Consider the following 27,131-nt stretch of genomic DNA (forward strand, 5'->3'; position numbering starts at 1 on the left):
ATTTTGAAGTGTAAAAAGTAAATGTGCTTTGTTATATGATTAATTATTTTGAGAAATAAATTAGACAGCTTTGGTTTTCAATAGTATTGTTTGAGCACAATCTGGGAGTTGTTTGGAGTGTTCTAGTTCATGGAAGGCACTTACAGGTTTAGTGCCAGACATACCCAGTGCAGCGTGGTGTACACAAAACATCTTTCTTGGACCTATAATGTACATGAATAATCATTGACTAAAAAATCACACAAAGATCTGATAGGTACCTATAGCGAGTGAATGTTTAACTGAGAAGTTTTTTCTGTGGTTGCCATTACAGACCTTGCTACGTAACCGTTTCCGAAGCCAGTCAATAAATGCATGTGGCTTTTAACTAAAAAGCTGGGGTTAGAGTCCACCCTGGAATGGCAAAGATCTAGCTTCAGTGATCATGTAAAATTACCAAATTATTGTCTTTATTTGGTTTAGAACAGTCATTTTGAATTGTTGCTAAACGAGCTTGTGCATCAATATGTGGATATGTAAATACTCCCTGCAGTTGAGCTGAATTCTGCAAGTGGTCGCCCTCCCTTTCACAAAAACCAGGATGAGGTTTTTTAAAATAATGAAAACTCTTGAAAGGGGGGGGTTGAGTGCCTAATTCCGGGGCAGTCCAGCAACACGGGGAGGTTTGCTCATCCTACAGTAAATCCCAACATCCCCCATTCCCTTTGGACGTTATGTGTCCAGAATTGTGTTTTTGCCAATGTCGGATTCTTTTCTGTGGGTGCTTGTCTGTCCTGTTTTTCTTTTCAGTCTGGGCGTGTTATGGTTTTCCCATTATAAACGTACAGCTACAAGTGCAAAATACAAAGGAAAACACGAGACTAGATGAGCATCCCCTCTACCACCTCCCGCATATGTCCGCGTTTCATGTTTAAAGGTTACTTAAATCACATCAAAACAAGAAAGTACGTTTTGCCACAATGATTACTGTATCTTCTACAGCAAACAAACACAGATCTCTAGCACTGAAAAGTTGGTATACCTTTAACTTGAGAGTTAAAGGATAGTTCCGGGACTTTTTTTTTATTGTCCCTACGGGTCGGCCATGTGTTTGTAAGCATAAATCGGTAGATCGTAGGAAACTTTCCTATGGACCTTACCCGACTTTTCGCCCATTATCGCACTCGAAATCAGCCTCCATTTTGTGATAATCCTATCATTCCGCCGCATCGACCTGGCTCACCTGCCTTTGCGGCACTAAATCAAATCCCCCGCCCCTGAAACAGACTTTATCAAAACATTCATATTCCCCGCCTCTATCCGTGACGTGACTGAGCTGCGTAGGCAAACGCGCCCAGGCGTCTTCTACGCGACTCCACACAGACCCCGGAAATCAACACAGATCAGCTCACAATACAGCGCACCACAATTCGGAATATGAAACTGTACTTTGAAATCAAACCGCAAGATTGTAAATGTGGTAAAGTACATTTATTTGACATCAAATGTTTAGAGAATATTCAGCGATTTGCATTTTTATTTGCTCATGTTCCAAAAAGTTCGTATTGAGGAACGCGATGGTCCTTTGCTGTACACAGGGTCTTAGAGCATCTCACAATACAGCACCACAATTCGGAATGTGAAACCGTGGTTTAAAAGCAAACGGCAAGATTGTACATTTGGCAAAGTACGTTTATTGGACATCAAATGTTTAGAGAATATTCAGCGATTTGCATTTTTCTTTGCTCTCGATCCAAATTAGTTCGTCTTGAGGCAAGCGATGTTCGTGTGCAGTACACAGGGTGTTGGTTTACGATAAAAATAAGCTCTTCTGTCGCACTGATAATCGCATGGCTGTTCCAACAACGAGGCACTAGGCCACCACAACGGTAGGTATGTTGCATCTAACCGTTAGTACCGCGTAAGGGCATACTTGTACTTGGCGATCGTCCCATAAAATGGTCAGGGTGGTAACGTTGTTCACGCGGAGAAGCAACTGGCGGCTGTAGAAGCCGTCCGCCGGTGTCTGGTACTCGTGACACAGACAGTAGTGAATGATGTACCTAAAAACATAAAAAATGAAATTAGTCTCACCATCAGATCCTTATTAAAATTATTCATTTCATAGCGAGGACAGCGCTACTGGGTGTACACAAGTGTTTAAAGGCGTGGCGAGGCATGGAGGGGGGGGGAGTGGAGTACAAGGTAAGTAGCATAAAATAATAAATAAATAGGGCCAGCTGGTGGCAAGTGCAAGGTAAGTGCAGAACAAGTGCTGGGAAGGGGGGGCTGTAGGATACTGAGACAGTCCCCCAGTGCAGGGGTTGACAGGGAGGCAGTGCAGGTGGAGAGTGGAAGGGCCCAGGACCGAGGTCGCAGACAGTGGACCAGTTGTAGCAGGGGAGAGGGAGAGAGAAAGCAGAAGCAAAGAGGAAGGTTTTGAGGTGCTTCAGTAAAAGCAGATGTTTCTCCTCCAGATAGTGCGCGGTAGAAAACACTATGCCACATAGAACGAACAAGTACAACTGAACCCGTCTTTAAAGCCACTGTATAGTAATGAAATTGCGGTATAAACTCATCAAAAGTTACTTACATTATATTTGCATTTTCCATTGTGTCTCTGTGTAGGGCAGACCCGAAACACCACTCCTTCTTTGCCGACGTTACTTCTTCTAATGAACGTGGCTCATCGTTTCGTTTCTGAAATTTTATTCATTATCTTTTCTTAGTCTTTCAGGATGGTCCCGGCCTGTCAAGGTCAAATCACAATAGAACCTTATATTGGGTCGTGGGCCGTTCCGCCACCCGAGCAAAACATCAAAGCAGCTGACCTTCACTTTGAGCGAGCACACATTTCTAGTTAGCTCCAGTTAGTGTAAGGGCATCTTGTCTGCGTGCCTTTTTTTTTATTGTCCCTATGGGTCGGCCATGTGTTTGTAATACGGAAACATTCTATAATTTTTGTAAAAATGATTTATATTACTGTTTGGTTTAATTGCAATGGGCCTGCAACATGAGGAGACTCGAGAGAACAGACAATCGAATTACAATCATTTAAACCGTGATGTGTATTTCTCAATGAGCTCTGCTTTAGGTGGACATGGAACAGAGGCAATGTTGGGTGGCAATGCAGTTGTCCCCTGCATAGGTTCGTTCACCACTCCATGTATGTGCCTATCGAGGACATCTACGATAAGTCTCTCAATAAACTCATATTGCATATCCTCAAACACTGGTTTGATCACCCATTGTTTACTTCTTTTAGTGAAGGCCTTATTGTAGCGAAGCGTCCCTAAAGTTCCGGTCGTCCTACTTTGTTGACGGCCAACATTATGGTTATGTGCCAAGACCGCTAGAAGAGTCCGATTTATCATGCCTTCCATGCCAAAATGCAATCTTTTGGGCCTGTACTTGAGGCACATATTGTGGAACACCTCCAAATCTCCTGTGTGGCAGAATTCCGTGAGTCCCCTCAAAGCTTTTGTTATAGTTTTATCAAATACAATCTTTTCAATGGCCTTGTGAGTGGGTGATGAAGGAATCAACCACTTCTTCTTCCGTGCCTCCTCTGTGGACAAATGGCCATGTTCACATTTGTGGAAATGCTCATTTGTCGACCATCGATGTACGTTGCTACAGTGCAACATTACTGACCGCCATTTTTCCAGTAGAATTTCCAACGACCCTTCACATGTTTTTGAGCTCCACCAAAGATGGTTGCTGATTGACTTGGACCACTGTGAAATACCTTGCATATCTTTTTTTTTTCCTGCAGCCGACAATTTTTTATTGATTGATTTTGCAAGATGCCAAACGTCAAATTGGTGATTTATATTTTTGTACTGTTCTCTCATTGTCTTGGCAATTGAAACGTGTCTGTCCGTGGCTATCAGGTCGATCACCATTCCCCGCGATTGTAGTTCTTGCAATGATGCTACAAAGCCAAATTTCTCCATGGCCACTGAGGATGTACTTTGTGACACCTGCACGACCACCGAACTCACAATTTTCTTACTTTCCATGTCCTGAAAGTGGTAGGTGCAGTACTTGGCTGAAAATCCTGGACTGTCGCATTGTCCATCACCGGCTAGCCTGAAGCGTTTGCCCGCGAATGTACTTTCCATTGACATTTTTTCCATTCTCCAAGCTTCGCTGATGGCTGGAAATAGATAATCGGTTTGGTATTTGTAGAACTGACTTTTCGCAATGAAATGGATTCCCACAAACTGAAAGAAATACTGTAACTTTTTAAAACTTGAACCACTAAAAAGTGCGGCCGCTGCACAAAGTAGATTGCCTGCTGGCAGTTGCCCCAGCATGGGTTGTGCAGACCATGCGAACGGATGATATTGTGTACAGGTGGCATGTATTTTAAGGTTAGTGCCTCGAATTGCACGAGTCACATTAATCAATGGCTCCCCACATACTTCCCCACCAACCCAATGCCCACATTTCATCATCATAATAATATCCATCAAACAGCTATCGAATACAATGAATTTGGCCTCTTTCCTTATACTGTCACTCTGCATCCCAGCTGGTTCGGCCTGTAACGTTGAGGACATGTCACTCGCATGAAAGGTACAATCTCTGATATCGTCTTCCGCTATGCTGAGTGATATTGATGGTGTTTCATTGTCGTCCACTTCATTCTCTTCCATTGCAACATCTGTTCCTTGTCCGGAGATGGGAGAAAAAAACAATGTCTTCAACTTTCGCGTGCTCTTATTTTTTGCGGGTGTGGATTCTGTGAATTGATCTACGACTGCATCCAAACTACCAGGAGGACATTCACTATCAATGGCTGGTGGTGGTATAGCTCCGTTGTCAATCACTTCATATTCTTCCCATTGGCACGATGCATCTCCAGTCTCAAGTCCCTGCCAAAAGGTTTGACAAGCAACATCTCTCGTTCGCTTCACTGTCTGTGTAGATCTAGTTCTTACACCCACTCGCAACTAGAGGACAGATTAGAAAAGGGATGTTCAGTTTAAACACAACTTACAGTATTGAACTATTGACAGTGAAAGACAACATAATATAGTGAACAGGACACTAACCTTCTTTTGCTTTCTTTTCTTTGAAACTTTCTTTCCTCGAACTTCAACATCAGGACGCTGTTGCTCCGACTCGTGTGTGCATGTCTCCACTTCCTCTCGCGCTGCAACGACTATACTTTCATGATAAGCACATCCATCACTCACTGAGGCTCCATCGACTCGCTGAAACATAGAACTTTCATTAGTATGTATAATAATATTGAAAACACAAAATGTACTTGGGGACCAATACCCATACGTACATCTCAATAGCAAAACACGAATGAACGCATTGTGTAGAACATTTAAACGACAATAGTTCACGCATTGTTGATCTAGTTAGATTGAACTGTCAAGATCCATACCTCGGGCTCCGCATAGACTTCCATTGATGATATTATTGAAGATGAGGCTTCAGCAACTCCCTGAAACACAGTAATTGCATTAGTATGGTTTTGTATTTTGTTTAAAAGAACATAAACTTTCTGCAGGCGTCAACGGCTCATCTAAATAGACCTGCACAAATGATCAGTTGTCTAAAATAAATAATGGATATCTAAATATGATTCGATTTGCTCCATCGTTGGAAGTGTCACCACCCAGAGATCTGCATCAACTATTAGGGGTGATGTTCTTGTTGAAGAAGCTCCGTCAGCTCCCTGAAACATAGTACTTGCGTTAATAAAGAAGGAAGTATAGCGGATGTAATCACGTCATTTGATCTCGCATGATTGATCTGTCAGTATCCATACCTCGAAATGCATAAGAACATCAAGGGACGCTGTAACTGCGGTGCACACTTCTGCAAGCTGTTGCGCCGACCCGTAACTGCATGCTCCCCCTTCCTCTTGGACTAATGCTCCATCGACTCCCTGAAACATAGGACTTTCATTAGTAATGAACACAATATTGAAAAAAGAAGACACATAGGAGGGCGACGACAGAAGGACATACCAATGGCTAAAAACGAAAGAAACATTGTGTGTAACAATCACGCTACAAGAATGCAAGATCTGATGATCTCCATCGATGGAACTGTCCGGAAACGTACCTCGAGCATCTGAGTGACATCTACGGTTGTCGTCAATGCGTTGGACTCCTCAGCATCTCCCTGAAAGACAGTACTTGCATTATTTTGGATAACAATAATTATAACTGAAAACAAAGACTAGAGGACGAGTACTGTGGTGTACCATTAGGTAAAATAATTACACGATCAATTAAAACTATTGATTTACATGCCTAAAACAAGTCAGTGTCAGAATAGCTAAGTAAGATTACCCGATAGGCGCTTGAAGTGGCTGATGACTGCAATAACGACACGGATGGAGAATCTTCAGCCTTCATATTGAGTGGATACATAAATGGGGAAATTATTGTTAGCTAATGCTACACACTACCGCAATGCCGAGAGATAAATACGTAAACTTGACTCACCAGTGGAGGGATGTGGACGAATAGAGTGGGAATAGCGGTTGAGAGCAATTTTCGCCTCGCTCGCGGTGTTTTCGTCCTTATTAGCAATGATGTGGAGTACATGTCTGGGCTAAAGTGCCTGCTGCAGATGCGGTATCGATCACCCCTCTTGTCCGCAAAGACTTCTAGGACTCTACTTTCTATCTCAGAGGCTGGATATCCGCAATATCGGACCCATTCTCTTATCTGATCTATTGTCTTAGGGAAAACATGCATTATAGTACCTTCAGATTTGTTATGGGTCTTCGAAGGGCAACCGCCAATGGAACAGGCAGGCATTATGGAAAGTTCTGAAAAGTAAAGATCAACAATTCTCTATGAATACCAATGTGTTAAAACATTAAATGACACATAAAAGGTTCAATGCAAGGTCCGTTTTGGTTCTTGGAACTATACATGTTATTCACATGCGGATAAGTATTTCAATAACTTTCAAAAAATAGAAAAAGTAATTTGACTAAACTCAGAACATGTGACTAGTTCCTTGCATGTACTGTCGTGAACGAAAAGAAAACATGGATGCAATTTGATGACTACTAGCAAATAGATATAAATTAAAAAATTGGACGCAAAATGATTATGGTACATGGACTTACCTTGACGAACAAACAGTTAGATGCAGGGATCAGAGTAGTTTCTTGTCGTAGAACAGGGAGCTGTTCACAGGTTGCAAACTGACGAGTTTGCTCAAAGTGGTCACGGAAGTTCACAGAGACGAAGAGCAGATAACCAGCACCTTCACGGGTTGACTAGCAAAGCGCAAAGAAGTTCTCATTAGAAATATGAAGTGGGTTATAAAGAATTCGAAACAGGGGTGTGTTTGTGAATGAATGACGTGTATATGTCGTGGCATTATGCGGTCTGCAGGGGGCCGTCCAGCGTGAGGGGGGATGCTTGGCAGGAGACACGGGGTCTGGAGGTAGACATGGGAACAACAACCCATGCTCTATAGACCACTTTGAAGTGTACATGGTCTTTGGCACTTCTTGGCCTTTATCGCTCCCTGACAGCTCCACTTGCCAGCACAAGTACCCCGGTGCGAACTGCCTTTGATAGGGCGGGGGGTGGATCGGGGCGGTGGTCGTGCAGACAAGACACAGGAAGACTCGTGAATGGAGACACACTTATGTGGATTGCAGGGGGCCGTCCAGCGTGAGGGGGGATGCTTGGCAGGAGACACGGGGTCTGGAGGTAGACATGGGAACAACAACCCATGCTCTATAGACCACTTTGAAGTGTACATGGTCTTTGGCACCTCTTGGCCTTTATCGCTCCCTGACAGCTCCACTTGCCAGCACAAGTACCCCGGTGCGAACTGCCTTTGATAGGGCGGGGGGTGGATCGGGGCGGTGGTCGTGCAGACAAGACACAGGAAGACTCGTGAATGGAGACACACTTATGTGGATTGCAGGGGGCCGTCCAGCGTGAGGGGGGATGCTTGGCAGGAGACACGGGGTCTGGAGGTAGACATGGGAACAACAACCCATGCTCTATAGACCACTTTGAAGTGTACATGGTCTTTGGCACCTCTTGGCCTTTATCGCTCCCTGACAGCTCCACTTGCCAGCACAAGTACCCCGGTGCGAACTGCCTTTGATAGGGCGGGGGGTGGATCGGGGCGGTGGTCGTGCAGACAAGACCCGTTTGCCGCAGGGCCTCACCAAGGAGAGGCCATCTAACTGAATGTAAGAGGATGGCTGCAGGATCTACTACATGGAATGCAGGGGGGTGAGTTTATAAATACCTCACCCTCCCAGGAGAATATACACTAGATTCATTTAAAAAATCAAAACAACCATTGTTAAAATATATGTTGGGCTTTATTTTAGATTTTAATTAAACATAAATAATAAACATTACACATTGTAAAGTTGAGGTTGCAGCACATCGAGGGAAAATCCGCGGTATTGTCCACTGTCACTGGGGAAATGTTGTCTAATGGCAAGTACCGCACAGGCAGGTATTACTCTCCGAACGCGGTGTCCGAGCCTCCCGTGAAGCCACCAAGTGAAGCAACGATAGGCCACCAGCCTGTACCACCTGTGAAAAAAAAGATGCAAACTGTATTAAACTGACCAAACTTTCTTATCAATGTCGATTCAGGTAACACATGTCATTTTTCTTAGAAAAAAATTATATCTAGAAAATGCACTATATGGAACCAATTTACATGCGTTCGAATGATATGTAAATGTAATTTTATATGTGGGAGACGACCATGAAATAGTGGTGGCATCACTGACATCACAAACAGAGTATACTTACTCGTTACTCGGATTACGCGGACGAACAGTGCCACGAAGTTCGTGCATAAGCACCATCATCATCCTCAACACTGTCCGTGAGAGGCAGGCTTCCCTGAACTCTGGCAGCTCGGTGATGCATTGCGGACTTTGCTCGCCTTCCTGCAGACTTTGCTCGCTTTCCGAAATGTAGGCCAAGCACCCGGAATTTTCACGGCAGCAGCAGTTCTCCTCCTCAGTTGGCATTAGCTCGCACCGATTGCACGTGCACCAGGTGGAGACGCCGTCCATGCGACATGGTCCAGGCTCTTCATCCGTTGACTGGTCCTCCCAACTGCCGTCAGAATCCCCATCGTTTTCGCGTGCTTGCCTTTCCAGTAGTTCCTCCTCGGTGTACTCGGGCTCGTACATATACGGCATTATTGTGGCCATTGTGCGGTAAAGATAGTAAAATAATTTACAGAGATGGTACAGGTGTTCACACGGGCTACAAGCGGCGAAGGTAGCTGACCAGAGCACTGAAACGAGTCACAGAATACTCAAAGTAACACAGAGAGAGGAATGGAATCGAAAATCTGCTGCTGTGTGTTGTGAAACGGTCTGTTTATACTTATTGGGGAAAGAGGCGTCCTGCCATTTCCATGGCAACACGTCAATAGCTGAGGCGCAGCGATTGTTGACACGAGACGTGCTTGAAATGGGCAGTACGCGTCTGCTGATGTCAGGCTCAGGGGCGGGGGATTTGATTTAGTGCCGCAAAGGCAGGTGAGCCAGGTCGATGCGGCGGAATGATAGGATTATCACAAAATGGAGGCTGATTTCGAGTGCGATAATGGGCGAAAAGTCGGGTAAGGTCCATAGGAAAGTTTCCTACGATCTACCGATTTATGCTTACAAACACATGGCCGACCCGTAGGGACAATAAAAAAAAAGTCCCGGAACTATCCTTTAAAGGCATTGAGCTTGATGAGTGCTTTGGAGGGTCACTGCAGGAAAATTCTTTTTTACTTGACGTTCGCCATAGATTGGACCAACTTGAGTTAAGAAAGAACCATTTGGCGTTGGCTGTATTAAAAATAATTGTAACCATTTGGCGTTGGCTGTATTAAAAATAATTGTAAAGGGGCTTCATGGTGGAGTTGCGAAGTATGCTATGACACGTGGCCCACACACAATTCTTCCAACAGGCCTTCGGTGTAGTGTCCTCCTGCAAGCCTGCGGTGTAGAGTGTCCTGCGAAGTGATGTTGGAAGGTTTACCACCTTACTGTCCTGTTCTACTGACATTGTTCACTGCATAGTCACACGTGTACTCCTCCAGCCCTGCAAGCTACACTGGCACGAAGCACCTCGTCACTGCAGCTTGATTGACGGAGGTGGTGGGAAAGCAACTAGGTAACTGGCGTTGCACAGCAGATCTTAGTCACACACGCGTTAAATCAGGACATGTGTCGGTCTGCTGGACTACGTAAAGCAAATACAGTAGGCGGTACTTGGTGTCACTCAGAGGAGCACAGTCGCTTGTTTTGATCTTGACGAAACTCCTGCCACCAATGCAGTGATGCCGTTTCTCCTTGCAGACAGGAATGCATAGCAAATATCAATGTTAGGTGTTCCTTCCTGTACTCTACGCTTTATATAAACTCCTTGGCCTTTGGGGAGGTTTCGCCCACCCGTAGGGCTGATTTTGGGTGTGGCATTTGCAGACGCCCTTTCTGTGGCTCTGCAGGGAACAGCTGATAGCAGCACGCCAGTGCCATTTACGCGAACGCTTGTGTTGGAGGGGTGCCCCATCCCCGGCGAGCAAGCTCGGAGGCAGTAACGCCCTTTCTGCGGACTCAGCATTACGCTCGGCTGTGACTCACTTCAAACCGCGACTGTGCCGCAAGTACCGCTGCCCTCTGAACCGCAGAAAGAAGCCAAAGGCGTGTGCAGGTACACGTTTCATGACCAAACCCGACGCTAGGAGACAAATAATCCAACTGGGGTTGAATTGGAGGAGCGTTTGGACAGTTATTTTTTTTTAGCCTCCTAATGCATGCATGCACGCAGTCCTGTCATAGACTGACACGGCCAATCGTAGAGCATTTGTTAGTTCGGGTTGTTTCTATAGAGAGCACGAGCACCTGACTGCAGAGTCGTAAAGGGACCATATCGTCTCGTTGGGGACCGGCTTGCAATACAAAAAGAACACAATACAGGTTTGTGTTCGTGAATGCGACACTAAAAAAACTGCAAAATCCTCATTCGTCAGCTGGCTTGGGGGATCTGGGAGACAGTAAGTAAATGCATTTTGTTATTAACTCGTAAGTTTGGATACTGAATGGCCGCATATAACAGGAGTGACTTCCGAGAAACAACCCATTCCATTCTGGGAGTTAATGCTTCGATTCACTGCATTTGACTAGGTTGGACCAAAGTCCAAGATCACGGTTTTGCCAAAACCGACTCGGGACTGGAAGATAAAACCACTACTGTCCCGCAGTCATCTGGCAACTTTACCAGAATATACTTGTACAGTGCATAAGCAATTGTTGAAGATCGTCTGTACTTCTGTTCAGGCATTGTTTAAAACCGTGTTTAGTTGGGAAATAAACGTAAGGTATCCTGAAACTAGACGCTTCAGCTTTGTTTCGCCATGTTTGATTTTAAAGGAATTAGTAAGCAGTGGGCGAGGAAGCCTGTCCTGTGAAAACCGAGTTGTTAAACAGCTGCTGGGGACAGAGGGGAGTGGCTGAGTGATGATTGGTGATCGCAGCCCCTCCCTTGCACAAACCCGGAAAGTTTGCCGTTTTGCAGTGTTCTGTAGCTGCTGCAACTTTTTATACAGATTTCTTCCGCAGAATATGATCATAGTCTTTCAATTTCATAATGTAGTTAATGACAGTCGTTGCTCTTACCCAATTCAGTGGTGCTCACTGTATCAGGAAGTAATATTACCCAAACATGCTTATATAGAGAGGTACATAGGGAGGCACGGCCCGCTTTTATCATTCCCGTTCCTTCATTTACACTCGAATCTTCCAAAAATATGCAAAAATGGGATTTATAAATTGTCTCAACTGTTTTAAGAGGTTCTTCAAGTCAGTGGTTTTTCAGCGCGCCACTTTACGTTCTTGTACAGTACACCCACCTTTAGTTTGTCCAATTCAAAATGTAGGACTATGTATACCGCCAATTAAATTAATGTGCGCGTAAACGTTAGAACTGAATGACCACCTTTATGCAACACTTTGAGTAATGTAACACAGGTCTGTTGGGTATGCAATCCAGCCATTCTGCCATTCCAATCACTGCATGGAATTTGGTTTTTGACCTCTTTGTTTGGGGATCCTGATTGTATGGAGGTCCAACCCTATCCGCAGGGGCTGACATGTAAGTCCTGGGAGGATAGCTCTTGGAAGCAAGACCACACGAAGCAACCAACAGGTTCGATCCCCGGGTCCGCGCTTAGAAACCTCTGGGTGTTTAAGCGCGTTATAAATACGTAACTAAGACAAAAAAAAACACACACAATTACGCAACTGAGATGCGGGCTGTGTGAGCGCTTTATAAATGTAAAATAAATAAATTATTGCCTAATAATGTTACCCAGATATATGGGCCAATCGGAGGGCAAGGTCTTCCATGATATGGTATGATCGATTGGAGCAATGGATATCGTGGACAATCCCCTGATTCTCCCTCACCCTTCCCCTTGACTGGAATGCCAAGAATTCCAGATTGGCACCCCTCACTTGGCCAGCTGAAGTTGCAGTAAAACACCAAGAATTGTACTCTGGAGCAGAATCATGTGCTCACCCTTAAAAGGTGGCTCTTGTCATTTGGGGCATCTTCAGCCATCCTTAGCTTTTTAAACAACAGAACTTTAGATTCTCGTACTTGTAATTTTACCTTTCCGATAGATATGGGCTGGCCAATACAAAATGATATTCGCAAAAAAAAGTGTGCCACAGTGTCTGATACTTTGTGGGAAACAATTGAAGGTATTTCCTACTGCTCTCTATTTTATTCTGTTTCTTTGTTGTAACACAGCAAATTCTACACTTACACACAAAGTTTCGAGTATCTGAGATTATAAATTGCATCATGTCTGGTATGTTTAGCTCTCCTGGCCTGTTTATTCACATTGCACCTCTAGTTCTTTTTTCTGCTATTCTAAACTCCGAACTAAAGGTACAATAACACAAAATCTATGGACTGGGTAACCTACTCCCACCAGGGAATTTGTATATGTGCATACGTGTGTTTTGTTGAAGCACTTCTAATCTGCTTTGCTGCCTAAACGCTTACCAGTGAAAACGAATCTTCCATTGTAAACGCGGAGCCGGAGCTCGACGCATGCTGGCCACGCACACCCCGGAAGAGGAAGTCAAAAGGTTAGCACTGCCACCCTTGAGGGGTTAAGCCCGCTCTGGCGTAAAGGGCGCTGCTGTTAAGCTGTTGGGCGAGTTGAACTCCTTTACAGCCTGTCGCTGTGCCTAGTAATCCCTGGAGGAATGCTTATTGCCAGCTGAAGGATTGGAAGCAAGCAACTTAGTAAATTCAGACATAAAAGATCTCCTGGTTGGGGGGGGGGGGGGAGTCTGACTAAGGCCGCTCCTCAAGCTGTCAGGCATACCCAATTCAGGCGGTCACTTGGAACTGAAACTCTGGTTATAAGTGGAGCTGTTTCCTATCAGCAAGCTGACTAATTTGGTATTCTCTTGATACTGATATATTTAAGTATAGGATCAATTCAAAATTTGTCTACTTTTTACTTTTTTATTTTTGACAAGAATGGCTTTTTAATATATTAAATATTAATGCCCCCCTGCGCACAGTTCTTTTTCTTATTCTCTTCATATGGTGATATTGTTTAATAATCCTGTACGACTATATTTGAACTTAGTTTGGGGCTACAAAGTTTTCTTATCACCTATAATTTTTTAGGTAAGGATTGTTAACTCCAGCCTGAAGCCCCCCCTCTTTTACATTTTCAACTCTATTTATTGCTGTTTATAAGGACTTAGCACCTTAACCTTCTTTTGGCTAGTAGGGAGTCATTTTGGTCTTACTAGTTGTGTAATTGCTCGGATTCCTACTCACTGGAGGCTGTGAGGTGGTCCCTCTCCTCTGGGGATTAATAGGAACTCCTCACTTACGGTACATAATTCTGAGTAGTTGGACTGCTCTTATATTAGAAACATGGGCCCTAGCTCATGTTCACACAATCTTAGGTCAAAGAAAGGTAAGAAAAATACACCCACACCAAATTCAAAACAAGGGACTTTGGTGTTAGATAAAGAAAAAAACACAAAGAAAAGAGGTAACAAAGATGCTAGTCTTATAAGTTCTGTTAAATGCGCACTGGAGCAGCCTAAGGTACTTAGTTTCTTAACTGTAAAGGAAAAAGTGAATGTTCCCGAGACAGTAGAGCCACAACCTCCACCCCCTATCAATAGCTCGATGATTGATAACAATTCACTGCTGAAATTAGTAGAGAACCTTAGACGGCAATCTATGGGAACACGCATGGATTTGGCTATCTCTGCGGTAGAAGAAACCAACATGAATAACGTTATTGGAATAAATGTCAGCTACACCCGATTTGGAAAAATTTGCACAGATATAAGTCGAATCTAATGAGGGGGATGTGTCTTGGAATGATATGGGGAATTCCATTGAAAATACACCAAACCAGGTAAGAGGCAGTGGAAGTGAAAATTCACTCAAAGTCGGGGAGAAATTTGATGCTACCATGATTGATGTTCTTCTGACCATCTGCACTACGTTGCTAAAGGAAAAGAGTGCCATCAAATCATTGGTACAACAGACTATCGATAACACCAGATCTCTTGGGACTGTGATTGAGGAAAATTGGGGAAATTACCTTCATAGCAAAAATAATAACTCGATTAAAGCAAATGTAGCTTTAGGAGATCTGAGTGAATTGGTTCTGCCTGCTGAGAGAGCGAATGAGAAAGGTGATTCTCAGTTAAAGGTCCACCTGGGTGAGACACCTTCCTCTAAGGGAATTCGGAGGAGGTAATAAATATAAGTAACAGTGTTACAGAAATAACTATGTCCCAGGGGCTAAATAGACGTGTTAGACGCAAAAGAAAAAAAAAAGAGATCTACCCATAACGGGGTGGCAATGGCTAAGGTTAAATCACATAACAGTGTTAAAAGGAATACCTTGGCTCTACCCACTACAGCCCCTTTAGACTCTGAATGTATAGAAGTGGGTAACTGTTTTGAAATTTTTGAATGTCAGCGGAATTTGGATGAGGGGAAAACGGCGACAATCAAAGTGAGGGGCTTAGATAACTGGTTGAGGGGCAAGGAACAGATCATAGATGAAATGGTATTGGGTGATGAAGTATCATTTGGAAACAATATTAAATATGTTAACATCCCTTTTAATGAAAAGGCTGTCTCTCACTAGTAAGGAGAGGGAGATTTATATTAAGGAGATGGAACGATTGGCAATGAATGGTAATCTGAAAGTTAGAATGAACTGGCAAGAAAGACAAACCCTTTTCACAGTGGGGAAAAGTATGAAGATCATCGAGAAAGTTACAACTGATGAAAGCCCCTTTTTAAATAGGGCTTCAATATTGAATAAATTGACACTTATCCCACAACTACAAAATATTAATTCAGGGGACATTTAGTCTATTATTCTGCCTAAAATTGGGAGGTGGGAAAACTGGGTAATCGTAAAATTCAGATCTGCAGTTTTAGTAGATCTGATACGTGAACCTTCTAATGGTGTGTGGGGCAACAACTATGAAATTGTGATCCGCCATACCTCAACTTACCAAGATTTGAACGATAAAAATACTGAATCGGGTGTGAACACAAAACTGATTCGGTTTGTTAACCAAAGGGAAGTGCGATTCTTGGAGGGAAATATACCTATTGTAAACTGAGATGAGGCATATAAAAAGAAATTGCCCTATTATCTTGGAATAGTAGGGGTTTTAATTCACTACTCCAGATGGATGGTATAAAATTGCTGTTGGACAGCAATAAATTTGCCCTCCAAGAAACCGGGGTATGTGGGGAAATGCTACTGGAAGGATATGATATATGGAACAAAGCAGCTACTAAAGGGGAAAAAGGTTGACCGATTGGAGGCCTATGTATTGGGGTGAAATATCATATCTCATACAGACAATATGATGATTATGGGAATTCCCCTTTTGTTATGTGTGCAGTTATCGATAAGGGAAGCCTACTAGGCAAATTATTACTCATAAACATTTACTCACACCCAGGGGGAAAAACATGCTGGAGATAGGTGACATTATAAAGCATACCATCGACGGACGGTTATTGGAATCCCCGGATTCTGAAATTTGTATAGTAGGGGATTTCAATGCCTATTGTGATACTGCCAAAAAAGAGATGGATAGGTGTCAAGAACTGTGGGATGATTCACTCAGCATTGTACCAGCGGAAATACAGGATTGCTGCTTGGTTGGGGGTAAAAATCACCAAACTCTATATGGAGTTCGATGGTTGAATCTGTTGTCTAACTGGGGGTTGAATTACCTTGAACCTAATAACGGGACAGGCACTAGGGAAACCTGGACAAATGGGAAGGTTGGGTACCGACTTGATTACATTTTTGTTAATGAAAGACTAAGTAATTCCAGTATCTAGTTCGAACATGTATCTACCCCTCTGAGTGACCATACAGCTCTAAGGGGAACATTTATTAATGGTAAAAAAATACAGAGTTGGGAGGTAGGAAAGGTGGGGAATATACAATTTACGGCGGGAGGAAACAGGATCATGTGGCCTGATAAAAACCTAGATACATTTAACAGACTGTTTGACTGGCTTGTTATTGACGGCCAGGATATTGCTCTCAATGGTTTTAATACGATCACTAATTTGCTGGGCTTGATAAAGAAAACAAATTGTAAAATGATCGTGAAAAACAAATATGGTAAAAACTATACTCACAAATTTGACCAATTGATTCAGGAGAGGAAAAAGGAAATGAAGCGGGATATTAAGAAACTAAAGGAGTTATGTGACTTATATGATGAAGAGATCTAGTAATATGATGATGCACTATAACAATTGGCTCAAAGATTATAAATACAATATTAATAATGCTAATTGGAGGTGCAGATATAAATTATGTAAAACCCACGACTCTAAAAAATGTGGGTATTTATATCGCCAATTTCTGATGGAGGACGAAAATAGAGAAAATAATGACATGGGACAGGATGTATGGATGCACTATATTGCACATCTCTTCAAGATAAATCACATTTCCGCAATTCCCATTAGCAGTATTCCTTTTGGAACATATACCTACCCTTATGATATCATTGATATCCTTCAAGTTATCTCTAAAATGAAATCTTCGAGAGCTCAGGGCTCGGATGGGCTGGCTAATATTTTTATCAAACAAAATCCCCCAAAATGGGCAGGGCTGTTTCTCCAACTATTTACTGGCATATGGGAAAAGGGGATCATTCCAGATAGTTGGAGGAAAGCCATAGTGATCCCTATTATCAAAAAGGGGGACAGGAAACTACTTGATAACTATCGATTGCTGGCTATGGCTGATAGCAGCTGCAAGATTTTCTGTTCTCTGTCAGTGTGCACTTTGAACAACTGGCTAAAGGAGAAGGGTTTGCTCTCTGCTCAACAAACAGGCTTTAGAAAAGATCACAGTACCCTGGACAATTTGACTATGCTAAATCACATTATTTCTGACACAAAGGATAAAGGGGGAAAAACTATATGTGTGCTTTATAGACTATTCAAAAGCATTTGATTGTGTAAACAGAGACTTATTGTGGGAAAAAGTGAGCGAAAAAAAAAAAAAGCCCAAGAGTTCTCCACTTCTTGAAAGAAATGTATAGGGATACAACTGTGTCTATTTGTCTGGGTAAAGGAGGGATGCTATCACCTGAGATTAGTACAAATACTGGCCTTAAGCAGGGATGCATGACATCCCCGATACTGTACAATTTGTACGTATCAGATATGTGGGATAGTTTTATTACTATAAATAACTTCCCTCCCAAAGTGGGGGGTAAAACCATATGTGGCCTTATGTATGCAGATGACACCATTATAATGGATAAAACGCCTGTAGGATTACAAAGGTTATTGGATGGATTGTATCTTTATTCAGAGGCAAATAATCTAAATATCAACATCAACAAGACTAAGATTATGATATTTGGAGCAAGAAGGAGAAAAGAAAATTGGCCTCTAGATGGCAGATCAATTCTGTCACCTTGGAGGTTGTTGACGCTTACCCATATTTGGGGATACCTATTTAGAGCAATCCCAGTAAACATTTTTTCTAGGAAATGGTAGACACTAAAATAATAAAAAAAAGTGGAATGTTATACGGAAATATATATCCAGTAAAGAAGGTCACTCCATAGAAGGTTTCCTAGAGGTATACAAGCGTTGTATTATACTTGGTACTTTGTATGCTTTGAAAACACTGTAGGGTAAATACTGGAGTAAATTAGGCAAACTCGAAGGGAAGCTTTGGAGACCTGTTTTAGGAATACCTAACGCTGTGCCAATAGAGGCAATAAGATGTGAGCTGGGGCTTGTCTCCCTTGCAACTCTGTGGAAAATAGGATGCTGTAAATTGTATTTTAAAATAGTGATGGGGGAGGAGGAGGAAGGAAATCTACTTAACCTTATTGGAAAACATAGAAGTGAAGGCATGATTAAGAACACTTATCTATTAAGTTTACAAAATGCAGTATTGTCCTTCCTTGAAGATTTAGGTTTGAAGACGCCACCCGTATTTTGAAAAATTTAAAGAAAATGGGACTGCGAAAATCAAACCTATCTTTACAATAAGGCGCGATATGCCGCTTATGATCTTCAGGGTCTCAAACCGGCCACCCTGAGAGAATATTTATTAACCTGTAATAGGGCATTGAGAAGATTCATTTTGCAACTACATATGAATACCCTCCTGTGTAATGAATTCACTGGTGTTTGGACTAATACTCCAGAAGCAGAAAGATTATGTAGACATTGTAAAACAGAGGTGGAGACTGCAAGGCATATCCTTACCATGTGTATTAGACTAAAGGAATGGTATTACAAAGGGTATACAAATCTGGTTGGGGATTTTCGAATGATTGAAACAGATCAAATCTGGTCAATTATTTACGATGGGGAGATTAAGGTTTTTATCGGGGCAGCTTTTTATATTTGGAAAAGAGCCATCTGTTAGTGAATTATCTGGAATTTCCTTTTAAAGGTTTTTGAGATAACTTAGACTGTTGATCTGTGTTTTAACAATGTGCTTTCTTTTTACAATTAGATTTTAATTGGAAGTAATAGACTGTATTTTTTTTAAACTGTGATTGTATTAAGAATTGTAAATTATTGTCCTTGTGATTTGCTTGTAGTATATAATGTTTTAATTAACCAACGTGCACTTGAAACTAATTAAAAAAAAATATGTACATGTTTGATGCGTTTGGAGGTCCCGAAACAGGGATTCCTATTACATTCTAAGCTAACCCTTACGATGTTTGCTTTAAGGCAGTCGTTAAGAACTGTGTTTTTTAATCATCATACAGGAGAGGTTCTTCTATCCTTTCTTCTGTACCCACCAACTGATGATGGTCAGTGCTTTTGTTTCTGCAAGACTTGACCACTGCATCTCTGCCCAAAAATGTTCTTACAGCCCTTGCCCCTCAAGAATGCAACTGTCCGGCATCTGCAGAGGTTGAATAGAATGGAGCAGATCCCGCCAGCTTTGCTGGCCAGTCAATGGCTCCATGTATCAGAGAGAACAAGGTACTGTGGGGATGATGACCAGCATTCTGCAGAAAAAAAAATTCAAGACATTATACATTCTCCAAATCAGTCCATAGCAGTCTGGTTGAGATCTCTCAAATGGAGGGCGGTGCTGAGAGCAGCCCTGCTGCCTCTTTGTCCCCCACAACCCCCAGTTCGTACTTGACAGGTACAGCCCAGGCACTTGAAACCCCATCCTAAAACCTGCGTTCGTCTTTACCTTTGGGGTATTAACCCCGCCCCCTGCCCATGCAATCTTTGCTGGACTGCATTGGCCAGACACAGTCCGAGCTCTCGCTCTCACCACCCTTGGACCGTCACTCCATTACTTTGCTGCACCTGGCAGATGCGGTTCGGCTCATTAGCAGATACTCCCTTGTGTATTTTTACAGAACACAACAAACAGCAATGAGTGGCTTAAACATATCCCCAAACAGTGACCTGCTGATCAAATGCCTACACATTTTCAATTTTATCTTTACATTATTTATTTGTACCATCCAATTGATTATTTTTCATTTTTTCACCAGCAGGTGGAGTTGTTGCACTAATAGCCTAATAGACCATGCATTCAGGCAGTACTGGGAGTTATGGGCCCACACACCTTGGTAAATGCCCTTACTGCACTCAGGCCATTAACTTGGTTTTCAGGGTCCATAACACCTGTTATGTCCTGAAGGCATAGTCTGTAAGGCTTTATTATAACCCTTGGAGTGCTCGGAGAGAATTCTCACTGGGAAATCTTCAGACTATGGGCCTAATTCACAGACGTGTTTTTCAATGGCAAAACCTCATTGGAAAATGCTCTGTGAATAAGGGCCTATATAAGAAGTGGTATAGCCAGCAGATTGTTTTGAATGCTACATTCCAAGGTTACCAGCAGCACTGAGAGTACCCACAGACAATTCCCTGTGATCACCGAAGTAGATTTTTGTAGGGACAGCTTGTATATACAGCATATTTATTTATCGTCATAGTTGATTACATCAACCTTTCAACAAATCATATTTAACATTTGGACAATCAAATTTTACATTCACTGAATAATTTACAAAAGAAGCAGATTACTAAGAATAAAGACAAGACTTCACTTACATGACAAGTTAACAATACAGTGATTAAGAATAATTTGACATCATAAATGCTTTTACATTTCACTATCCTACCATGATAACTTTACAATCATTTCCTGTTAAAATGATCCTTAAATAACTTCATTACAACCAGCATTCAATTGAAATCCTATAAAATTGAATCTGATTTCAAAGGAATTAGTATTATAAATCCATTGTTTTTATGTAATTCACGATTGCTAGCTTGAGTGATTGCTGTTGACAGTTAAGCAGCATCTTCCACAGAGTTTCACTTGTAAGATTAGTATACTCTGTAAAGAAGTATTGAAGTTGCCTAATAGTTTCCGGTTGTCGGGACAGTTGACAAAATCTACAAGTATTTTGTTCAATACTTATAATCCTTCTTCTTGCTAGAACATCATGTGTATGAAGCAGATTGAATCTAAATCTTAGAAATGTATTCCTATAGTTGGGATCTGGATATTTTATCTGTGATGTGCAATTTCTTATGCATTAGTTCATATACACGAAATAGCTGTTTTTGCCAGCAATGTTCCCTAGTTGTGGCCCAATCAGCATCCCATAGTCTAATCTTTGCTCTGTCAGGATTAGTCTTGAGTAATTCGTCAGATATTCCTGCATTTGCCAGGGTCTCTTGAATTTTTGTCTTTCCACTGTTGAAATACTTTATGCAGTGTTCCATTGAACACCAGAGTGAATCACCTAAGGGAATCCCTTGCCCCACGAAACATAGTTCCCGGGCTGAATGGGAGGAATTCTGCAATATCGACCCCCTCGAAGACTGCCGAGAGCGATGCTCTGGTCGAAAGACCCAAAGGTCAAAAACGCAGCGAGTCGCAGTACCCGGCGAAGGAAGCTTCTCGAGCGCGTCACAAACCCTCGAGTAAAGCTATGACCTCGAAACCTTCTTCGAAGTTTCTGTCGACGCTGTCGACGCCGAGGTCGGTGTCTTCGACGCCGTTGTCGAAGGGACCTTCGACACATGGGTCTGTCGACTCGACGCCATCTTCGACACCGGCGTCGACGCCAAGGAAAGTCACGGTTGCGGCGCACCCAGTGGCTATCCCCAGGTCCTCGATGACGATGGCGTCGAGATTGTCGACTTCCTCGAGCAGAATCCCAATTCTATTGAGGACCTCGAGGCCTCCGCCTTTATTTTCGACGCCACGCTCGAAGCCTTCGGCGTCGACGACATCGACGTTTTCGAGGCTGATTACAAGAAGTTTGGCACCCTCTGCCTTGGAGATGGGTTTCACACCCTTTGTGAGTTCAGACCAATTGAGAACTATGTCCTCAATTATGAAAGAGGGAGAACTATCTGACCAAGAAGAGACATTTGAGTTGCAGGGACCTGCAACCCCAGTTCAAGAGGAGTTATCCTCAGAAGAACTCAGGTTAAAGGATCTCCATGATTCCTTACATGAGGCAAGTGGGTTAGACACTTCCCCTGAGGTGGAGTTCGCTAGGCCAGACCCGGGGGAGCATGCTGAAACCCCCTATAGAGCCTTAATGGCCAGGATCACAGAATTTATGGGGTGGTCAACACCTTCACAGGCTTTCCAACAAGATGACCTCATGGATATTCTTGATAAAGGTCCACAGGAGGATCCTGTAGTACCTTTTCATAAAGCTCTTCAAAGGAAAATCATGACGAACTGGGAAACCCCAGATATCGTCCTGGCAGTAAATAAAAAACTGTCTACTAAACAAAGGTTATCTTCTGCAGACCCGGAGTTTTTGTCAAAACACCCATCCCCAGAAAGTCTGGTGGTACAGGCAGCATCTTCTACTGACATCAAGACTGCTTACCCTACCGTCCCACAAGACAGGGACGATAAGAAATATGATGCCATGGCAAAGAATTTTTTTTTCGGCACGTAGCATGGCGTTAAAATCTATTAAGGCTACTTGCACCCATGCTAGATTCAGCCATACACTTTGGGAGTGTGCTTCTACAGCGGCTGACTGCATCCCGGAGGGAGGAGAAAGGGAGGCGTTCCTAAATATCATACAGGACGGTAAAGACGCTATGTGCGAATCCCTCCAGACGGGCATTGATTCGGCTGACAGTATCAGCAGAGCAATGGCGGCAAGTACAACAACCAGGAGATTCGCTTGGTTGAGAAAGTCTGGTTTTGCCCCAGATGTGCAAGCCAGGCTCTTGAACATGCCATTCGATGGCTCTTCTTTGTTTGGGAAAAAGGCGGATGACAGTTTAGAAAAACTGCAAACATCAAAGGCAGCAGCAAAATCCCTAGGCGCTGCAATCCGTCAGACACCTTTTCATCCCACAGGAACCTCTGCGAGAGGCAAGTCCTTTCACTTCTACTCCGCATTCGGAAGAGGTAGAGGACGACCGGCTCAAAGGGGACAAAGAAGAACTACACGAGGTGGACAGGGTAGATATTCAAAAGCCGCAGCAACAGCAGGTGCCTCTTTACCATCGGCATCTGCATCAGCCGCCCCAAAACCACTCTGAGGACTTCCCTCACAAGACACCTGCAGGAGGCAGGTTAACTCAACTTCTGGCGGAATGGCAGGCTATCACGTCAGATGCTTGGGCATTGGAGACAGTTGCACAAGGTTACTGCCTGCCTCTCCTACGCATACCTCAGAGTCATCCACCGGGGATCAGCTGTCAAAAAGCTCCAGATCCGCTCCTCTTGCAGGAAATTTTAGACCTGCTAGAGAAAGGTGCCATAGAACCGGTACCTGTAGCGGAGAGGAACAAAGGCTGGTACTCCCCTTACTTTCTCATTCCAAAGAAAGACGGAGGACTGAGACCAATCTTGGACTTGCGAGAATTGAACAAATTCCTCAGGAAAGACAAATTCAAGATGGTAACTCTTTCTCAGATCCTTCAGGCCCTTCAGTTCCTGGACTGGTTGGTATCTCTGGACCTTCAGGACGCTTATTTCCATGTGCCTATCCATCTCAAACACAGGAAATACCTGATGTTCGCAATTGGCAACTCTCATTATCAATTTCGAGTGCTGCCATTTGGGCTGACCTCCGCCCCAAGGGTCTTCACCAAGTTAATGTCGGTAGTGGCTGCAAGTCTAAGGAGGGAAGGGATTCACGTCTACCCCTACCTGGACGATTGGTTGATCAGGGCTGTATCTTCGGAACAAGCTCAGATCCAGCTAAATCACGTTTTCCACTCCCTTCACAGACTGGGCTTCTCCCTCAATTTAAAGAAGTCACAAATGATACCATTGCAGAGACTCCAGTTCATCAGAGCGATCCTGGACACTTCCCTGGGAAAAGCCTCGCCACCAGAGGTGAGGGCTCAAGATATTCTACAGATGGTTACCAAGTTCCAAAATGCCAAACGTCTCCCAGCCTTCGACTTTTTGAGGTTGCTAGGCCTCATGGCATCCTGTATTTTCCTAGTGCCAGAGGCTCGCCTGAGAATGAGAACCCTCCAGTGGGCACTGAGAACTCAGTGGTCACAATTCTCAGGAAGAATGACAGATCTTCTTCAGGTTCCCGACAGGGTAGCTCGAGACCTTCAGTGGTGGGCCTGTCAGGAGAACATTCTGAAAGGAGAACAGTTTTGGCAACCCTGGCCGGAGATAACAGTAGTCACGGATGCCTCACTCACGGGGTGGGGAGCCCACGCCAACGACTTGACCATCAGCGGTCGTTGGTCTCCATCGGAGTCCAGACTACATATCAACCTGTTAGAGCTGAGGGCCATCAGACTTGCGCTGAAGGCGTTCCTGCCATCTGTACAAGGGAAGAATATCCTGATAATGACGGACAACACAGTGGCCATGCATTACCTCAACAAAAGAGGAGGCGTAGGATCACTACCTCTGTGCATAGAGGCGATGCAGCTCTGGTTTTGGGCAATCCAAGAAGGAATCTCTCTATCGGCAGTTCACCTAGCCGGAGAGAAGAACCTGACAGCGGGCGCTCTGAGCAGGCAGAGCACAGTGTCCCACGAGTGGGAACTAGCTCAGGAAGTCCTTCAAGAGATCTTCGCCCTTTGGGGAACCCCTCAGGTGGATCTGTTCGCCACTAGTGTCAACAGGAAGTGCGATCTGTTCTGTTCAAGGGAATTTCCCCCGAGAGGAGCTCTGGGAGACGCGTTCATAGTGGACTGGGAGTTTCCGCTTCTGTACGCGTTCCCACCGGTCCCTGTCATTCCTCAAATGATCAGGAGGTTGAGAAGATTCCGGAAAACCATGATCCTAATTGCCCCAGATTGGGCCAGGAGAACGTGGTACCCGGACCTTCTAGACTTGTCCATCTGCCCTCCAATTCGACTTCCACTCAGAGAATCTACTCTCACAGAAGGGAGGTCAGGTTCTCCATCCAGACATCAAAACCCTCAACCTTCACGCTTGGCTTCTGAAAGGCTGAGGTACAAGGATTGGGACCTCCCTGATGATGTTATGGAGGTGTTGCTTTCGGCAAGGAGGCCAGCAACAAAGTCTTTATACCGCTGCCGTTGGAACAGATTTTGCAGCTGGTGTAGAGAAAAGAATATCGACCCCTTTTCATGTGGTACACCAATGGTTTTGGCCTTCCTACTCTATTTGGCGAATTCAGGCCTTCAAGTTGGCACCATTAAGGGCTATCTCGCAGCGCTATCCATCTTTAAGCGCACTGCGGAAGAACCATCCTATTTCAAGTTACCCTTGGTAATACAGTGTCTAAAGGGATTAACTAACGTTTATCCCCCAAGACCATTCCAGGTTCCCCTATGGGATTTAAACTTAGTCCTAACTTTCCTGATGGGCACACCTTTCGAACCACTCCATTCTTGTTTGTTAAGATTTCTTACCCTTAAAACTGTTTTATTAATAGCACTTACATCTGCTAGAAGGGTGAGCGAGTTACAAGCTTTTTCTTGTAAACTCCCTCATACAATCTTTCACAAAGACAAAGTTGTCCTGCAAGTGAAGCCTAATTTCCTCCCAAAGGTGGTTTCTGAATTCCATATCACTCCGAAGATTACCCTTCCATCTTTCTATCCTCCTCCTCATCCGGGGAAAGAGGAAGAGAGGTTACACAGGCTGGACCCAAGAAGGGCTTTAAGTTTTTACATCAGTAGACTGGCTAGGATAAGACAGGCAGACCAGCTGTTTGTAGGCTACGCAGGTCACAAGCTGGGGTTACCGATAACTAAGCAGACCATTTCCAGATGGATCATTCTAACCATTTTGGAATGTTATAAACTGGCAGGAAAAGAGCCCCCTCAAAATCTTAGGGCTCATTCGACCAGAGGTATCGCAGCTTCATCGGCCCTCAAAAGAGGAGTGCCGGTTAAAGACATATGTGCGGCTGCCACATGGTCGTCCGTCCATACCTTTACACGGTTTTACAACTTGGATTCCTCCTCCAGTCAAGAGACTAGGTTTGGAAGGGCAGTATTTCACTCTATTCATCAATAAGAGGAAGCATGAAGTCAGTACTCCCACCTCCAATAACAGAATACTGCTATGGGAGCCTATCTAAGATAAGGAATACGTCGGAGGACACAATCCCTTCGAAGAACAAGTTACTTCTTACCTTGTAACGTTCTTTCGATGGGATGTTCCTCCGACATATTCCTTATCGACCCTCCCATCCATCCCTGCAGTACTACTTCCCTTGTTGCAGCTTACGCTCCTTCAGGGTGATTAGTCTAGTCCAGAAAGAATAATTGTGGGCTACAAAACGGAACTGAGCAACGGACGCTGCGCGCGGCCTTTATAGGCAGGATGACGTCGACGTCGATAGGGCGGCTGTCGAGGGACATCGACTCGGCGGACGTCGACGCGCAGCGCCCTCTAGAGAAAAAATGTCCGAGGCCAGCAAAGCTGGAAAGAGATATCTAAGATAAGGAATACGTCGGAGGAACATCCCATCGAAAGAACGTTACAAGGTAAGAAGTAACTTGTTCTTCTCATTTATTCTCAGCGTGGTGGATCTTCAGGATGCGTATATGCATATTCTGATTTGGAATCCACACAGGAGATATCTCAGTTTCTCTTCGGGAGAAGAGCACTTCCAGTTTTGAGTGCTTCCTTTTGGCCTCAGCTCGGCGCCGCGTATCTTCACGCAGATGTCATTGATTGCGTCCTATCTTCGTCTACAGGGTATCCATGTGTATCCGTATTTGGACGACTGGCTCTTACGCAGTCCTTGCCCGTTGAAAGCCGCGTGCAATCTTCAGTCTCTCCTTCAGCTCCTGTTCCATCTTGGGCTGTCGGTGAACTGGCGGAAATCTTCCATGACGGTCTTGCAGGACTTTATTTTCCTGGTTTTTCGCTGGAACACGATCGTCTGCAGAGTGTACCTGACCGGGGACAGAATGGCGGATCTGTTAGCCACGTATCAGATGTTTGCACAGTCGGAGAGCATGTCGGCCTGGTGGTTCCAGAGGCTTCTGGGCCTCATGGCCTCGTGAGTGTTGGCTCTTCCTCTTGCTCGTCTCACGATGAGGCGAACTCAGATGGCTCTTCGTAGTTCTTGGCGTCAGGCTGTGGATCCGGACTTCAAGTTGATAACGATTCCG

At 43.9% G+C, this 27,131-nt stretch overlaps 1 protein-coding gene across 6 annotated transcripts in view; it reads left to right on the forward strand.

Annotated features, from left to right (window-relative positions):
• The window catches only part of HAGH (hydroxyacylglutathione hydrolase), a 933,635-nt gene that overhangs the window by 128,681 nt on the left and 777,823 nt on the right, over nucleotides 1–27,131 (forward strand). Inside the window, exon 1 of one of the 6 annotated variants that reach the window (XM_069647288.1) lies at nucleotides 10,543–10,670. The exons of 4 other annotated variants lie outside the window; for them this stretch is intronic. The gene's annotated coding sequence lies outside the window, so the exon portion shown is untranslated. Of the gene's footprint in view, nucleotides 1–10,542; nucleotides 10,671–10,698; nucleotides 11,014–27,131 lie in introns of those variants that run through there. One more of the 6 variants, XM_069647286.1, reaches the window with a different exon arrangement.

This window comes from Ambystoma mexicanum, chromosome 2q, assembly GCF_040938575.1.
Source record: "Ambystoma mexicanum isolate Mex_15411 chromosome 2q, UKY_AmexF1_1, whole genome shotgun sequence".
NCBI lineage: Eukaryota > Metazoa > Chordata > Amphibia > Caudata > Ambystomatidae > Ambystoma > Ambystoma mexicanum.